General features: G+C 46.7%; 1 protein-coding gene across 1 annotated transcript in view; it reads left to right on the forward strand.

Moving 5' to 3' along the window:
• SESN3 (sestrin 3) overlaps nt 1-16,746 on the forward strand; it is a 58,108-nt gene that overhangs the window by 9,774 nt on the left and 31,588 nt on the right. The gene's annotated exons all lie outside the window — the stretch shown is intronic.

Here is a 16,746-nt window from a genome sequence, read left to right on the forward strand (position 1 = left end):
AATGGGATGGGATGGGATGGGATGGGATGGAATGGAATGGAATGGAGTGAAATGTACCGGACCAGGTTGGAAAAGACCTTCCAGATCATCACCCAACACTATCTAATCAACTAAACCATGGCACTAAGTGCCTCATCCACTCTCTTCTTAAACACCTCCAGTGATGGTGACTCCACCACCTCCCTGGGTAGCACATTCCAATGGCCAATCTCTCTTTCTAGGAAGAACTTCTTCCTAACATCCAGCCTAAACCTTCCCTGGCACAGCTTGAGACTGTGTCCTCTTGTTCTGGTGCTGGTTGCCTGGCAGAAGAGACCAACCCCCACCTGGCTACAACCTCCCTTCAGGTAGTTGTAGAGAGCAATAAGGTCACCCCTGAGCCTCCTCTTCTCCAGGCTAAGCAACCCCAGCTCCCTCAGCCTCTCCTCACAGGCCTGTGCTCCAAACCCCTCCCCAGCTTTGTTGCCCTTCTCTGGACACCTTCCAGCAACTCAACATCTTTCCTAAACTGAGGGGCCCAGAACTGGACACAGGACTCAAGGTGTGGCCTAACCAGTGCTGAGTACAGGGCACAATGACTTCCCTGCTCCTGCTGGCCACACTGTTCCTGATGCAGGCCAGGATGCCATTGGCCTTCTTGTCCACCTGGGCCCACTGCAGGCTCATGTTCAGCCTACTGTCAAGCAGTACCCCTAGTTCACTTTCTGCCTGGCTGCTCTCCAGCCACTCTGACCCCAGCCTGTAGCACTGCCTGGGGTTGTTGTGGCCAATGTGTAGAACCCAGCACTTGGATGTGTTGAATCTCATGCCCTTGGACTCTGCCCTCTGTGGTAGATTTCTCCCCTGACTTTGCATAGCTAGGGGGGTTGGTCTGGGGATTTTATTATCAATTTCCACTTCTAGGGCTGGAGAATAAGGAGGGATTGCATGTATAGTTTACTTGACCACGCTGAGTATTAGTTTTGTTCTTAAGTGGGTCAGGATAGACTGGGGGGAAAAGGGCATTTGCAGTAGAAGAGAAATTCAAATTGTCAGGAGGGAGACCTCAGTTAATGAGACACTGCACATCATCAGCTTTGGAAAAACCTGTGTGGAAATGATTTATGCTGTTTAATTTCTCTGTTCTTTGCAGGTGTTCCTGTTTGTATGCAGAGGTCCTCCCCATTGTTGTCTCTGCAACACAGCCTGGTAGTCTGTGCACTTTAAGTACAAGCTATAGGGAGCATAATGCAGATGACTCGAGTATCATGTGAAAGCCCATTGCAGGCCCATGGGGATGTTTTCCACAAGCAGTGTTTTCCTGACTGTTTATCTCTCAGTCAGTCAATTGCATGTGTTAGGGATAGTTGGAGATGTTTGTGTGGGGTTCTCAGTGTGCCACTCTGGGCCAACTGCTGATGAGAGTGGAGGGGGAGATTAATTTTCAACCTCTCTCTTAACTGCTAGTTTCAGATTTCTATTATAGGACACTTCTTGTGCATCAGGCATTGGATAACCATCAGTTGGGACAAAATAGCAGTGCACTTGGTAGTTAGTATTAGACTTGGTAGTTAGTGTTACATGTGTAGGACATAGAGTTGTTAGCCACTGGAATGGGCTGCCCAGGGAGGTGGTGGAGTCACCATCCCTGGAGGGGTTCAGAAAGGGATTGGCTGTGGCACTTGAAGCCATGGTTTAGCAGTCATGAGGTCTTGGGATGACAGGTTGGATTTGATGATCTTTGAGGTCTTTTCCAACCTTACTGATTCTATGATAAAGAATCTCTTTTGTGCTTGATACAGACTATATCAACCATTGAATAGAATAAACCAGGTTGGAAGAGACCTTCAAGATCATCGTGTCCAAACCTATCATCCAACACCATCTAATCAACTAAACCATGCAACCAAGCACCCTATCAAGTCTCCTCCTGAACACTTCCAGTGATGGTGACTCCACCACCTCCCTGGGCAGCCCATTCCAATGGGCAATCACTCTCTCTGTATAGAACTTCTTCCTAACATCCAGCCTAAACCTCCCCTGGCACAGCCTAAGACTGTGTCCTCTTGTTCTGGTACTGGCTGCCTGGGAGAAGATTTATTGATTTATTCAGATATCTTCATTCTCACATCTTACTTAAATGGAGAGTAAGATGTTTTCAAGCCTGGGCCATTTTTTTCTTCTAGGGCATAGTGTTTGTGGCAATCAAGGACATAGACTAGGGAGGGGCTGAGCAGGGTGCTCAGGGTAGGAGGCAGAAATTGCTGCTCTTAGTCTAGGCAAACATCTTAAGCCTTTCCTGAAATCCCTGGTTACCTGAAATAGAATAAGATAAATAAAGAGGTACAACCTCCTGATTAAACATCTATTTTTCTTCTTGTTAATCTGTCAGGGTAAACACCTTGGTTTGTTAGACTGATAAAGGATATGTAGTGGATTCTGAGCTCAGCACCTTACTTGGTTATAGAGTGAGGCTATCTGCAGTCCCCTTTCTCAGGGGGATCAGGTGGGAAAAAAAAGTAGTAATTGAGAGGAATATGAAATATTCCTGACTTTGTATGTTTTGAGTAGGCTGGAACTGAAGTGATCAGCCTGCATCACACAGGAAGGAAGTCTCATGGGCTGGACTTGCTCCATGTTGTGTGGTTTGTGCGTGTGGACCATCCTTTGCGTTGTGCTTTAAGTCTTTCAACGCACAGAAATGTTAGGTTAACATGTCTGAAAGCCAGGAGAAATCACATTCTTGAGAAGGTTGTGGAACCATAGGATCTCTCTTACCTTTTAAAGTGCAGACCACATATGGAATCAAAATGAAAGGTGCCTTTAAAATGATGTTTCCAGCTATTCATAATGAGCAAGAAACTTGTAAATACAGTCAGCTGCTGCACTTCAGAGTCAAAGTGTGTAATTGTTTTAGCCTTTTTAAAACATAATCAGTCTTAGCTTAGTTTTGGCAGGGAACTAGAGACAATGCTGAATTCTTTCACAGTCAATCAGTACTTTAAAGGATCAATTAAATTCCTCCTTGGAAGGCAGGAATGGTTGCAAGGATAACTCCTCACTGGCTGGAGGGCTGAGCCCAGAGAGTGGTGGTGAATGGTCCCATAGCCAGCTGGCAGCCAGGCACTAGTGGTGTGCTCCAAGGATCAGTGCTGGGCCCTGTGCTCTTTAACATCTTTATTGATGATCTGGATGAGGGCATTGAGTCCTTCATCAGTAAATTTGCTGACAACACCAAGCTGGGGGCAGGAGTTGATCTGCTGGAGGGTAGAGAGGCTCTGCAGAGGGACCTCGACAGGCTGGACAGATGGGCAGAGTCCAAGGGCAGGAGATTTCACACATCCAAGTGCCAGGTTCTGCACATTGGCCACAACAACCCCAGGCAGTGCTACAGGCTGGGGTCAGAGTGGCTGAGAGCAGCCAGGCAGAGAGGGACCTGGGGGTACTGGTCGATGGCAGGCTGAACATGAGCCAGCAGTGTGGCCAGGCAGCCAAGAGGGCCAATGGCATCCTGGCCTGCATCAGGAATAGTGTGGCCAGCAGGAGCAGGGAGGTCATTGTGCCCCTGTACACTGCACTGGTTAGGCCACACTTCGAGTCCTGTGTCCAGTTCTGGGCCCCTCAGCTTACGAAGGAGGTTGAGTTGCTGGAATGAGTCCAGAGAAGGGCAACAAAGTTGGTGAGGGGTTTGGAACACAGCCCTGTGAGGAGAGGCTGAGGGAGCTGGGGTTGCTTAGCCTGGAGAAGAGGAGACTCAGGGGAGACCTCCTTGCTCTCTACAACTACCTGAAGGGAAGTTGTAGACAGGTGGATGTTGGTCTCTTCTCCCAGGCAGCCAGCACCAGAACAAGAGGACACAGTCTCAGGCTGCGCCAGGGGAGGTTTAGGCTGGATGTTAAGAAGAAGTTCTATACAGAGAGAGTGATTGCCCATTGGAATGGGCTGCCCAGGGAGGTGGTGGAGTCACCATCACTGGAGGTGTTCAGGAGGAGACTTGATGGGGTGCTTGGTGCCATGGGTTAGTTGTTTAGGTGGGTTGGATTGGTTGATAGGTTGGACACGATGATCTTGAAGGTCTCTTCCAACCTGGTCTGGTCTATCCTATCCTATCCTATCCTATCCTATCCTATCCTATCCTATCCTATCCTATCCTATCCTATCCTATCCTATCCTATCAATACTTTCACAGCAAAACGAACATTAAATGTGATTTGGATGTAATGAAGAGTTATGGCTTCTGAGCAGTTCCACATCACCCAAGTAAAAGACAGTTCTGTTGATGATAGCAAGAAGAAGTACTAGCTGTCTTTCTGGAAGCTATTCTTAGAGCAGTACAGCCATGCTTACTCAAAACCATCTTTTATCTGTCTCTGGGCTGTTTGTTACTGCACTGGGTTTGCTCTGGCTGATGCCAACAACACAGTTGAAAGCCAGCATATGTTCTCTTTTCTGTCTGAGCTGTGCAGTTAAAAAGTATTTAATAAGCCAGTATCTTAACAGCATTGAACCTAATTTAATAGCATGTGCTTGTAAATATGTTTAATATCTGCTGCTTTAGCATGTGGTGATGGGAATATAGTTACCTTATTGGCTGAAGGTATCTGGAGGGGGTTTGGCCATATGGTTCTAAATCTGTTTTAATGCAATTATCCCTATTAACTGAAAAGAAAAAATCCAAGGCACTCCATCCAAGCTGATTGACATTCCTCTTAGTAAAGCACCCTGGTTGCTGATTAGAGGTGTGGAAATAGTAATTTGTTCTAGCATTTAGAGATTTGATTAGGCCTCTAATGAAATGGAGCGCCTACACGCTGTCTAAATACTCCACCTGACACCAGCTGGAGCTCAGCCAGCGTGGAAGAACACTTGAAATGCTGCTTTACTACAGTATGTTTTGTGTCTTGAACTGGGCTCTGCTGGGTGCATGCAAGTGCCCCCTGGCTGCTCAGTGTGCAGGGTGAACCTTGACCCTCCATGGACAGCAGCAGCAGGCTTTGATTGTTCCTCTGAGCATGCACTGCCTTACTGTGAAGCTAGCTTACAGTCAGAAAAGTAAGGCAGCTGCTTGTGTGGAAGCATCTAGCCTGCTAACTGCACTTCAGAGGGGCTGCACACATACATTATCAATAGCACAGAATACACAGCTAACCAGTTGGAAAAGACCTTTGAGATCATCAAGTCCAACCTGTCACCCAACACCATCTAATCAACTAAACCATGGCACCAAGTGCCTCATCCAGTCTCTTCCTAAACACCTCCAGTGATGGTGACTCCACCACCTCCCTGGGCAGCACATTCCAATGGCTAGAATAGAATAGAATAGAATAGAATAGAATAGAATAGAATAGAATAGAATAGAATAGAATTACCCAGGTTGGAAAAGGCCTTTGAGATCATCAACTCCAACCTATCACCCAACACCATCTAATCAACTGAACCATGGCACTAAGTGCATCATCCAGGCTCTTCTTAAACACTTCCAGTGATGGTGACAGGCATGCTGTTAAAGTTGTCAAATTGTCACTGTTCTTGTATAGTAGTAAGTTGATAATGGCAGACTTATTATTGCAGGATAAAGCACTACTTATCTCTCCCTCTTGTGAGCTGTCTGTTCCTGTTCCACCAAAGGTTGACTGAAACACCCGCTGGGCGCCGTGGCAGCTGTTCTAGCACCCACGTTTCAAGTCCTCTTTATATCAGTTTCAACAGTTTTGTTTGAGCACTGCTGCTAGAAAACTGAATTAGGACTGTTCAATAGCATCCTGCCTTGGAAATACAGTGGAGTGGAAACATCCAGTCCCTAGTGCTAGAAAAGGATCTGGGGTTACTGGTTGACAGTAAGCTGAACATGAGCCTGCAGTGTGCCCAGGCAGCCAAGAGGGCCAATGGCATCCTGGCCTGCATCAGGAACAGTGTGGCCAGCAGGAGCAGGGAGGTCATTCTGCCCCTGTACACTGCACTGGTTAGGCCACACCTCGAGTACTGTGTCAATTTCTGAGCCCCTCAGTTTAGGAAGGAGGTTGACTTGCTGGAATGAGTCCAGAGAAGGGCAACAAAGCTGGGGAGGGGTTTGGAGCACAGCCCTGTGAGGAGAGGCTGAGGGAGCTGGGGTTGCTTAGCCTGGAGAAGATGACACTCAGGGGAGACCTTATTGCTGTCTGCAACTACCTGAAGGGAAGTTGTAGCCAGGTGGGGGTTGGTCTCTTCTCCCAGGCAACCAGCACCAGAACAAGAGGACACAGTCTCAAGCTGTGCCAGGGGAAGTTTAGGCTCGAGGTGAGGAGAAAGTTCTTCACAGAGAGAGTTGTTAGCCATTGGGATGTGCTGCCCAGGGAGGTGGTGGAGTCACCATCCTTGGAGGTGTTCAAGAGCGGATTGGTCGTGGCACTTGAAGCCATGGTTTAGTTAGTCATGAGGTGTTGTGTGTCAGTTGGACTTGATGATCTCTGAGGTCTTTTCCAACCTTATTGATTCTGTGTTTCCATGACTCTTCTATGATTCTGTGACACTAGTTTGTGCTCCTGGGGAAAGGTTGGACGAGGCACCAACGTCAGGGATCCTGCAGGTAGAACCTGCTTTGAGATAAGTTACTTATTCCAGCAGTTTCAATCCTGTCGTCTCGCTTCAGCGCTGCTGCTTCGCAAGTAGTTAGCAGAGAAGGTGTGTTGGTTGAAAAGGTCAACTGTAACGTAATTAAATGGTGAAGGAGGCTGCAGCTGCAGCCCTTCAGGGAAGATGGAGCTTGCTGCTTGTTGCAGGTGAGCAGAGGACGAGCGGACAGAGCAGTCTGCAGCAAGGGAGGGTGTGCTGGAGCTGTCTCTCACACGTGGCTTAGAGAAGCCAAATGGGAGTGGAGATGAGAGGAAGGTCTTCCTCCATCCTCCTGCTATTTAGGTCACTTTCATGAAAAGTGTTAGATAAAGCTGTAGTTACTTGACCTATTTACCCAACAGAAACTTGCAGCACAAGCAAAAGCAGTTTGGCTATCCAGAGCTGTTGCTGTTTTGTGTGGGACACTCCTTTGGGTTAAGCTGTGCCTCATGAATACTTAGAAGCAGCATCCAGCTATCCAGCATGAGTAATCTGTCTTGTTTGAGAAGCTTAACTCTATGGCTTTGGTGCTTGTTTCCCATAAAAGCTGGAATACCTATTGCAAGGTCTAACTTCTGCCTGTACAGAGCTAAGATGGCTGCAAGTAAAGGCTGTGAATGTGTAGCCTAGGAGCTAGGCTCACTCTGGTGGCAAAGGTCTGTTTGAGTTTGGTGACTTCATTCAGAAGAAGGGCAAGTAGATGGGAATGCAGTCCTTAGACAATGCATGTTACCACCTTTTCACAGCTAGAGAAGTCTTTATTCAGGCAGGATATAAAATAAGTGAGTTTATTACTTCTGTCAGTACTTGTTGGTGATTTTTTGGTAGAATCATTAAGTCACTAAAATATAGCCCAAAGTCCCTTTAGTGGAAGTGTAGGCAGCAATCTGAGAAGAGGGTAGTGCCTGTCAGCTCTGAGGCTGGAGGTAAATCTGAAGTTCTGCCAGTCTGGCCTGGATGGCTGAAGAGAGCAGGAATAGCTGAGCTGTCTCTGGACACATCTCTGTGCTTACATGCAGCAAAGCTAGGAGCCTTTGCTTTTGAAAATCAGCATCTCTGTTAAGGTTTGTCAGGGAAACACATTTGTGCTTTGGGTCTGTGCTCCCACCAGCTCAGCCATCTGAAGCCAGTGTGTTTGGGAGATTGTATCTTGGTGATGACTCACTTTGGTAAGATGCAAAATGCTTGACAAACAACAAAAAAAGAAGAAGAAGAAAGAGGAAGAAAGAAACTGCCTGACTGCAAGCATTGTTCTAGTCATTCCAGCAAGTCAGTGGCTTTCGAATGTGCTGCGGAGATGAAGCCTTTCGTCTGCTGCTCTCTTGCCTAAACCTCTGCCAGACTAATCAAAGGTCAAGCATGTTGTCAGCTGCTTGCTCATGGTGAAACAGTCTACAGCCCTTGCAAAGGGCCCCTCAGTTTAGGAAGGAGGTTGACTTGCTGGAACGAGTCCAGAGAAGGGGAATGAAGTTGGTGAGGGGCTTGGAACACAAGCCCTATGAGGAGAGGCTGAGGGAGCTGGGGTTGCTTAGCCTGGAGAGGAGGAGACTCAGGGGTGACCTTATCGCTCTCTCCAACTACCTGAAGGGAGGTTGTAGACAGGCAGAGGTTGGTCTCTTCTCCCAGGCAGCCAGCACCAGAACAAGAGGACACAGTCTCAGGCTGCACCAGGGGAGGTTTAGGCTGGATGTTAGGAAGAAATTCTGTACAGAGAGAGTGATTGCCCATTGGAATGGGCTGCCTGAGGAGGTGGTGGAGTCAACATCCCTGGAGGTGTTTAGGAGGAGACTTGCTGGGGTGCTTGGTGCCATGGGTTAGTTGTTTAGGTGGGTTGGATTGGTTGATGGGTTGGACACGATGATCTTGAAGGTCTCTTCCAACCTGGTCTGGTCTGGTCTGGTCTATTCTATTCTATTCTATTCTATTCTATTCTATTCTATTCTATTCTATTCTATTCTATTCTACTCTATTCTATTCTATTAAATGAGACTCCTTGGAGAAATAATTTTCTCTACCTGGTGACTGTTTCAGGATTTCCTATTAGGTGAAAACTCAGAGGAGCCTCCTCCGTGGTTTCCTGTCTGCAGGCCTAGCACCTGTAAGGGTATCTCTGGATTTCTGTAAGGAGACTGTGTAAGGAAACTCATTTCAGTGAATTCAGAAGCACAGTGTAGATTCTACCTTCTCCTGAAAAATGCTTCCATGTCAGCTAATCAAAAAAGGCCTAAAATCCTGGCTTACACAGCAAGGTGCTTGCTCTTGCAAATTGCACCTTTAGGCTAGAGGTGAAGCATGTTAGTCAGGGACATTTTACTTTTTGTCTGTCATGTTCTTTCTGTTTGAGTCATCAACCAACAAAAGATAGTGAGGGTGCTCCTCTCCAAGCAGGGGGACATTGCTGCTTTTGGGCATCCAGAGGGGCCATCTTTTTCCAGGCAGTTCCTCACATGATTTGAACTGTAGCAAAGATGCTGAGTGGTTATCAGTTGTATGGGAGCATTTGGCTAGGAAACTTGTGCCTAGGGGGCTTATTTGTTTTTTCCAAAGCTTTTCAATGAATTCACTTTTACAATCATCCTGGTTGGAAAAGACCTCTTGAGATCACGGAGTCAACTGCTGACCTAACACCACCATGGCTATTAAACCATGTCCTGAAGTGCTGTGTCTACATCTTCTTTTAACATCTCCAGGAACAGCGACTCCACCACTTCCTTGGACAACCTGTTCCAATGCCTGACCACTCTTTCAGTAGAGAAATCCTTCCTACTATCCAGTCTATCTCTTTGCTGTTGAAATTTGAGGCTATTTCTTCTCATTCTATCACTTGGTACTAGGAGAAGAGACCAACACCCACCTCACTGCAACCTCCTTTCAGGTTGTAGAGAGCAATGAGGTCTCCTCCAGACTAAACAATTCCACTCCTCATAAGACTTGTTCTTCAGACCCCTCTCTAGCTTTCTGACCTGTTCTGGACATGCTGCAGCACCTCAATGCCCTTCTGGTATTGAGGGACCCAAAAATGACCACACTACTCGAGGTGCAGCTTTGCCTGTGCTGAGTACAGCGGCATGATCACTTCCCTCCTCCTGCTGCCCACACTATTCCTGATACAGGCCAGGGTAATGCTGGCCTTCTCAGCCACCTGAGCACACTGTTGATCATGTTCAGCTGGCTGTCCACCAGCACCCCTAGATCCTTTTCTGCTGAGCAGCTTTCCAGTGACTCCCCCAAGCCTGTAGTGTTGCATGGGGTTGTTGGGACCCAAGTGCAGGACCAAGCACTTGGCCTTGCTAAACCTCATACAATTGTTTCCTTGTTCAGGTCATGCCAATTCCTGTCTCTGTTAGAAAAGATTATTTGTTTTAACAGTGTTTGTAGAATAAGCAGTAGTGTTCTTGAACCAATCTGCTGCAGATACATACCAGCCTTAGAGCAGCTATGATGGATCAGATTGAAATGCAGTGTGCTGGCTCTGACAGTGGCCAGGGATCCAAGGAAGAGGGCACAAAATGGAGCACATTCATCATGACATTCCCTCAGCAGCACTGTCTCCCAGCCTCCAAGCATTTGCAGCTTGAGAACTCCCTGAGCTGTAGGTGGTTTCTCCATAGTTAATAACCATTCTCCTGTTTCTCTTTGATGAGCTCAGACTATTTACTGTTAAACACACACCGACTTCAGGTGTCCACAGCTTACTTGTGCATGGTGGAAAAGGTTAAATAACTCTGCTTGAGCTTGTCGCCTGCTGCTAGGTTCCTAACCCTTATATAGAAGACTGTAAAAGCACACTATGCATGGACTGTGACAGCCAGGAGGCAATCAATTTAAGTATCTTGACATGCTTGTGACAGCAAACTCAGCAGTTCAGATTTGCTTTCCAAGACTCAAGCTACTGTTTCACAATCCTGTATGAGAAAGATGGCAGAAAGCTACTGGGGAGAGGGCTTCAGTACTGATCTGAGCACATTTCCCTCTGTTATCTGTGTGAGAGGGTTGGTTTTCCTCAATTCTGGCAAGTCACTTCCATGATTCTTCAGCTAGTTCTTGCATGCAGATTTAAAATAACTGCTGTGATCATTTTGTTCCCAAAATGTGTGGGGAAAGCAATTTGAAAAGCCCTGCTCCTGCCATCTGCTTGACTTCCCTATGTCTCAAAATAGAACTTCATTTTACATAGTACCTGGTAGATGAAGGGTGCCCAGGAGCATGTTTCTAGCAGCCTGTTCTGAGACATACTTACTTTCTCAGTTGTAGTTTTTATTGAGATAGACTATCAAGAGAGACTACTGGCAGGGATGTGTAGTGAGTTGATATCTCTGGAGTATGTGACTTCTGTGCTTTTTTGCCTTTTCCTTGAGATGCAGCAGAGGAGAACCTGGGATTGTCCAGAGAAGGGCAATGAGGCTGGGGAGAAATCTTGAGCACAGCCCTATGAGGAGAGGCTGAAGGAGCTGGGGTTGCTTAGCCTGGAGAAGAGGAGGCTCAGGGGAGACCTCATTGTTGTCTACAACTACCTGAAAGGAGGTTGTAGCCAGGTGGGGATTGGTCTCTTCTCCCAGGCACCCAGCACCAGAACAAGAGGACACAGTCTCAAGCTGTGCCAGGGGAAGTTTAGGCTTGAGGTGAGGAGAAAGTTCTTCACAGAGAGAGTAATTTGCCATTGGAATGTGCTGCCCAGGAAGGTGGTGGAGTCACTGTCCCTGGAGGTGTTCAGAAAAGGATTGGACATGGCACTTGAAGCCATGGTTCAGTTAGTCCTGAGGTGTTGGGTGACAGGTTGGACTTGATGATCTCTGAGGTCTTTTCCAACCTTACTGATTCTATGATTCTATGATGTGGTCCCAGTAATGAAATGCCTCTGTGCAGCACATGTGCTGATCTTCTGCTAAAACTCACTTTCCACTTAAACATCCTGGTTTAGTGGCTTTCACCAGCTGGCTGATGAGGGGAGGAGGTGAAGTGTGTCACCTCCAGCAGTTCAAGTCAACAGCTACAAGCAGTGAGAGTTGCATGGTGAACTATTTGGTGAAGCATAGTGGAAGTGCCTGGGAAGCAGGACTGTATGGTCAGGGGAGGTTCAGGCTGGAGGTCAGGAGGAAGTTTTACACAGAGAGAGTGATTGCCCATTAGAATGGGCTGCCTGGGGAGGTGGTGGAGTCACCATCACTGGAGGTGTTCAGGTGGAGACCTGACAGGGTGCTTGGTTGGGTGGTGTTGGATGATAGGTTGGACACAATGATCTTGAAGGCCTCTTCCAACCTGGTCTGGTCCTATTCTATTCTATTCTGTTCTGTTCTGTTCTGTTCTATTCTGTTCTATATCCAATAGCTACAGGTTAGAGAGCTCTTCACATTAGGAAGACTCTCAGCCCCAGCCTTCTTGAGTTAATACCTGTGGTGAATTTCCACACTTGGCTAGCAAAGATTTTTCAGTGTTGGTAGTTAATATACAGGTAGTGTTTGGCAACAGTCACAAACATTGCTTGGCTAAGACATCAGCCAGCAAAATACTTTGTGTGACCAGCACACTGGTGCAGCCTTGCTGCTTCTGAGAGCCTATCATGCAAGCAGTTGTAGCTGGGAAGGAAACAATTTCAGGGAGCTGCTGCAGAGGTCAGGGCCCAGCTTCCTTCCCTGCAGCTGCAGGGGGATTGGGATGCTAATCAGACAAGGATATTGTTATTATTTTTTCCATTAAAGTGCAAAAGTAGAACTCCATACTTGCTGTGTTTAAGAAGGGATTGGACATGGCACTTGAAGCCATGGTTTAGTTAGTCCTGAGGTGTTGTGTGATAGGTTGGACTTGATGATCTCAAAGGTCATTTCCAACCTTACTGATTCTGTGTTTCTATGACTCTTATGATTCTGTGATACTGGTTTGTGCTCCTGGGGAAAGATTGGATGTGGCACTCGGTGCCATGGTTTAGTTAGTCCTGAGGTGTTGGATGATAGGTTGGACTTGATGATCTCCAAGGTCTTTTCCAACCTTATTGATTCTATGAACTGCAGTTGGGTCTGTTGAAGATGTTCTTTAAAATACATTGTTGGAGTCTTTTCCTGTGTACAGCTCTTCCATTAATATTTTCAACATTTAACATCTTTCAAATACCTTTAACCCTCCCCCCCCGCCAACTAAACCACTTTCTTCACAGCAGAATGCTACTGTTAAGCCTTTGCATTAGGGATGAATGCCATCCAATGTTGCTTGCTTACCAAGGCATGTATTTGCAGACAATACTCCTATTAAAAATTCGGTAGAGCATTCCTGGGAGGCAGTTCTGCCACAGATACATGACAGATTTACATAACCCTAGGGGTCTTTCTCTCTCTCTTTATTTTTTCCCCTTCTTAATATCCAGCAGTTATGCTTCGCGGGTTGGCAGTGTGCCCAATGAATCAATTGTGTGTGTGTGTGTGTTTTTGAATGGAAGTCTTTAACCGTTCAATTACTGTATTGTGAAGGGGCTGTGCTATCAGTACTTAATTTTGGTATTAATTCAGGCCTGTCAAAGCAGCTGCTCTTTTATCTGTACCTTCTATCAACTGTTTGTTCTACCTGTTGGCAGCGGTTCGCTGCATGGATCGAATGGGGAAGTTGATAACTGTCTCTGCGTAGGAGGATGGAGACCAAATGTGTGACCACAGTTGCTGCCCATACCCATGCTGAGCCTGCAGCCTCCCAGGCACATGGCACCCTGCTGCCAGAGCAAAACCAGGCTTGGTTAGAGGGGCTGGGCCCAGGCAGGACGGGGCAGCCCTCTGTGTGGAAGGCAGCGGATTAAAGGAGGTGTTGTGCTGCTTCAGAGACTCTTCGTTAGCGAGCATCAGTGCTGCCCTGGCTGATGATGAGGCAGATTAACTCAAGGTAGTTGTGGCCAATTTAGTGGCTAAAGGCTGTGTTCCCCCAGACTAGGTAATACTGGTCTTAGTATGTCACACTTGGGCTAAAGCAGAATGTGGAAGTGGGCCAAAGTACAGAGAAAACAAGTCCCAGCTTAAGCCTCTGAAGTTTTCCACTGACTTTTGCTCTCAATATCTGATGCTGTTGAAACATAGAAAGTGCTCTTCTGCTGTGCTTGTAGGAATTTGAGCCATCTTGGCAATCACAAGATCTTCTGTCCTGAGGGCATTTCTTGGGCAGCACACAAACTCCATGGGGTGTATAGGGAGGAAAGGAGATGAGGTTCTCCATAGAGCAATGAGGGAGGCTTTGTTTCTCTTTTTTTTTCCCCCTACCTTCCTTTTTTGTTTGTTTGTTTGTTTGTTTGTTTTTTGGGGGGGGGTTGTCCCTTTGAAGGCTGAAGTAGACCAGGAGACCATTTTTTCTCATGGAATGTGTCTTGCCCAGATTCAGTTGTAGTGATTTGAACTGGTTGGCCATGGATTCCCGTTACTCTGTGGAGGAGAACCAGGCCCTTTGATGGCACAACTGATCTCATCCTGAGTTAGACATCACATGTCTTTTTCAGTTGCCACCAGGATCTGGCTGGCTAACTCTGGTTTGGGTGTCTGTTTGGTCAGTTGTGTTTCACCCCATGTCTGATAAGGATTGGGGCACAGATATGAATTCAAGAGGCCTGGCTTAACTTAGCTGGAAGTAATTCTTAAGCAACAAGGAAGTAGAAGTAGCTGTGTCCCATCCTTTCCACTTCTTTTATTAATCAATACTTAGTTTTGGCTTGACACCTTTTGTAATCAGCATTTAGGTTTGACTTCTCACCTTTAGTTGAACAAATCTCTTGAAAGTCTTTCTAATTTTCTGCTCAGGAGCATCGACCTCATTTGGATGGGATGGAATGGGATGGGATGGGATGGGATGGGATGGGATGGGATAGAATAGAATAGAATAGAATAGAATAGAATAGAATAGAATAGAATAGAATAGAATAGAATAGAATAGAATAGAATAGAATAGAATAGAATAGAATTAACCAGGTTGGAAAAGACCTTTGACATCATCAAGTCCAACCTATCACCCCACCCAACACCATCTAATCAACTAAACCATGGCACCAAGTGCTTCATCCAGTCTCTTCCTAAACACCTCCAGGGATGGTGACTCCACCACCTCCCTGGGCAGCTCATTCCAATGCCCAATCTCTCTTTCTGGGAAGAATTTCTTCCTAACATCCAGCCTGAACCTCCCCTGGCACAGCTTGAGACTGTGTCCTCTTGTTCTGGTGCTGGTTGCCTGGGAGAAGAGACCAAGCCCCACTTGGCTACAACCTCCCTTCAGATAGTTGTAGAGAGCAAGAAGGTCTCCCCTGAGCCTCCTCTTCTCCAGGCTAAGCAACCCCAGCTCCCTCAACCTCTCCTCATAGGGCTTGTGCTCCAAACTCCTCCTCAGCTTTGTTGCCCTTCTCTGGACAAGTTGAATCTAAATGTACTCTGTGCTCCAGTTCCATCAAGGTTATTTTACAGGTGTGTTTTTTACTTGACATATTTAGGTCTATTCTGGCAAAAATGCAAATCACAGGTCAGAAGTGGTTAGCATCACACCCATTACTCCAGTGTTTGACTTTCAGTCCTTGCCTGTCTGCTCCACTTTGCAGTTTAAGGTTGGGTTTGGTTAATAGAAATCATCTCCAGAACAGGGTGAGTGTTATGACAGAAGCAGGACTAAAAAGGATGTCCATGTAGGGTTTCTTTATGAAGAAGGAGGTAGGCTTTTCTGCCAGTGACTCTGTGTTCACTTCTGAGACTTTTCTCCTGTAGGTCAACTGTGCCAGGTATCTCTCTGAGATTGAGGAACCTCTGTTGGACTTCTGCTGCCTGGTTATCCATTTTGGGTTGGATAGAAACTGCTGCCCTTTGGTTTCTAATTAGTGTGGATTGTGTTCTTAATAGCTGGTGGAGGGATGGGAACTTGGGATAGGCTTCCTTTTATTGTGTGAAATCCAAAAGGGTTGTAACCTGTTACCAAAGGAAAAGCTCCCCATCAATTGTACAGCACTGGCTCTCTTCCCAGCTCCTTGCACCACTTCATCAGCTGATAGGGACAAAGTTGTCAGATTGTTAATGTTAAAAGTGACTGGTGCCATGAAAAAAAGATATCCCTGCTGTGTGACTTCCTGTGCTGATTTTCAGCTCTATCACTTAGCTTGCATTTCTGGAGTTGTCCAGTGTGTTAGGAGGAAGAAACCATTGCAAAATGGCTAGAAACACCATGAGCAAATAACTGCAGGTTAGGACTTCCACTTTGTAAACTCTGAGCATTTTTGTCATTGCTTGTTCTGAACATCTTTTTTATTGCTTCTGAAGACAGAGGATCAGAGAATTGTTTCAGTTGGAAAAGACTTCTGAGGTCAAGTCCAACTGTTGACCGAAGATCACCATGGCCATTACACCATGTCCTGAATGGCCATGTCTGTCCTGAACTTATTTGGGGATGAATTGCAGATATGTTCTGAAACTACAAAGCTCCTGATTTTACTGCATGAGATCCATAAACAGATTTTTCTTCTCAGTGCCCAGGTGGCCAAGAGGGCCAATGGCATCCTGGCCTGCATCAGAAACAGTGTGGCCAGCAGGAGCAGGGAGGTCATTCTGCCCTGTACTCAGCACTGGTTAGGCCACACCTCGAGTCCTGTGTCCAGTTCTGGGCCCCTCCATTTAAGAAGAATATTGAACATGTCCAGAGAAGGGCAACAAAGCTGGGGAGGGGTTTGGAGCTCAGCCCTGTGAGGAGAGGCTGAGGGAGCTGGGGTTGCTTATCCTGGAGAGGAGGAGGCTCAGGGGAGACCTTCTTGCTCTCTACAACTACCTGAAGGGAGGTTGTAGCCAGATGGGGGTTGATCTCTTCTCCCAGGCAACCTGCGACAGAACAAGAGGACACAGTCTCAAGCTGTGCCCTGGAGGTGTTCAAGAGGGGATTGGATGTGGCACTTGGTGCCATGGTTTAGTCAGTGCTGAGGTGTTGGGTGACAGGTTGAACTTGATGACCTTTGAGGTCTCTTCCAACCTTATTGATTCTGTGATTCTATGATTCTGTGACTTGTGATAATGAAGAGGAAAAAGGTTATTTCTTTTGCCTTAAGCTTAGGGATGGAAGCTACTGTGCTGTCTCAACACTGGCCAGGCTCCTGCTTGGGCTTCATGGCCATATTGCCAGATGAGTAGCTCTGGCCTCCCTTTGTTTGCCCCAGCAGCTTGGCAGGAACTTGAGGTGCAGGTGCCA

The sequence above is a fragment of the Melanerpes formicivorus genome, unplaced genomic scaffold (assembly GCF_026170545.1).
Source record: "Melanerpes formicivorus ecotype bairdi unplaced genomic scaffold, bMelFor1.0.p_v2 SCAF_1, whole genome shotgun sequence".
In the NCBI taxonomy this organism is placed as follows: Eukaryota; Metazoa; Chordata; class Aves; order Piciformes; family Picidae; genus Melanerpes; species Melanerpes formicivorus.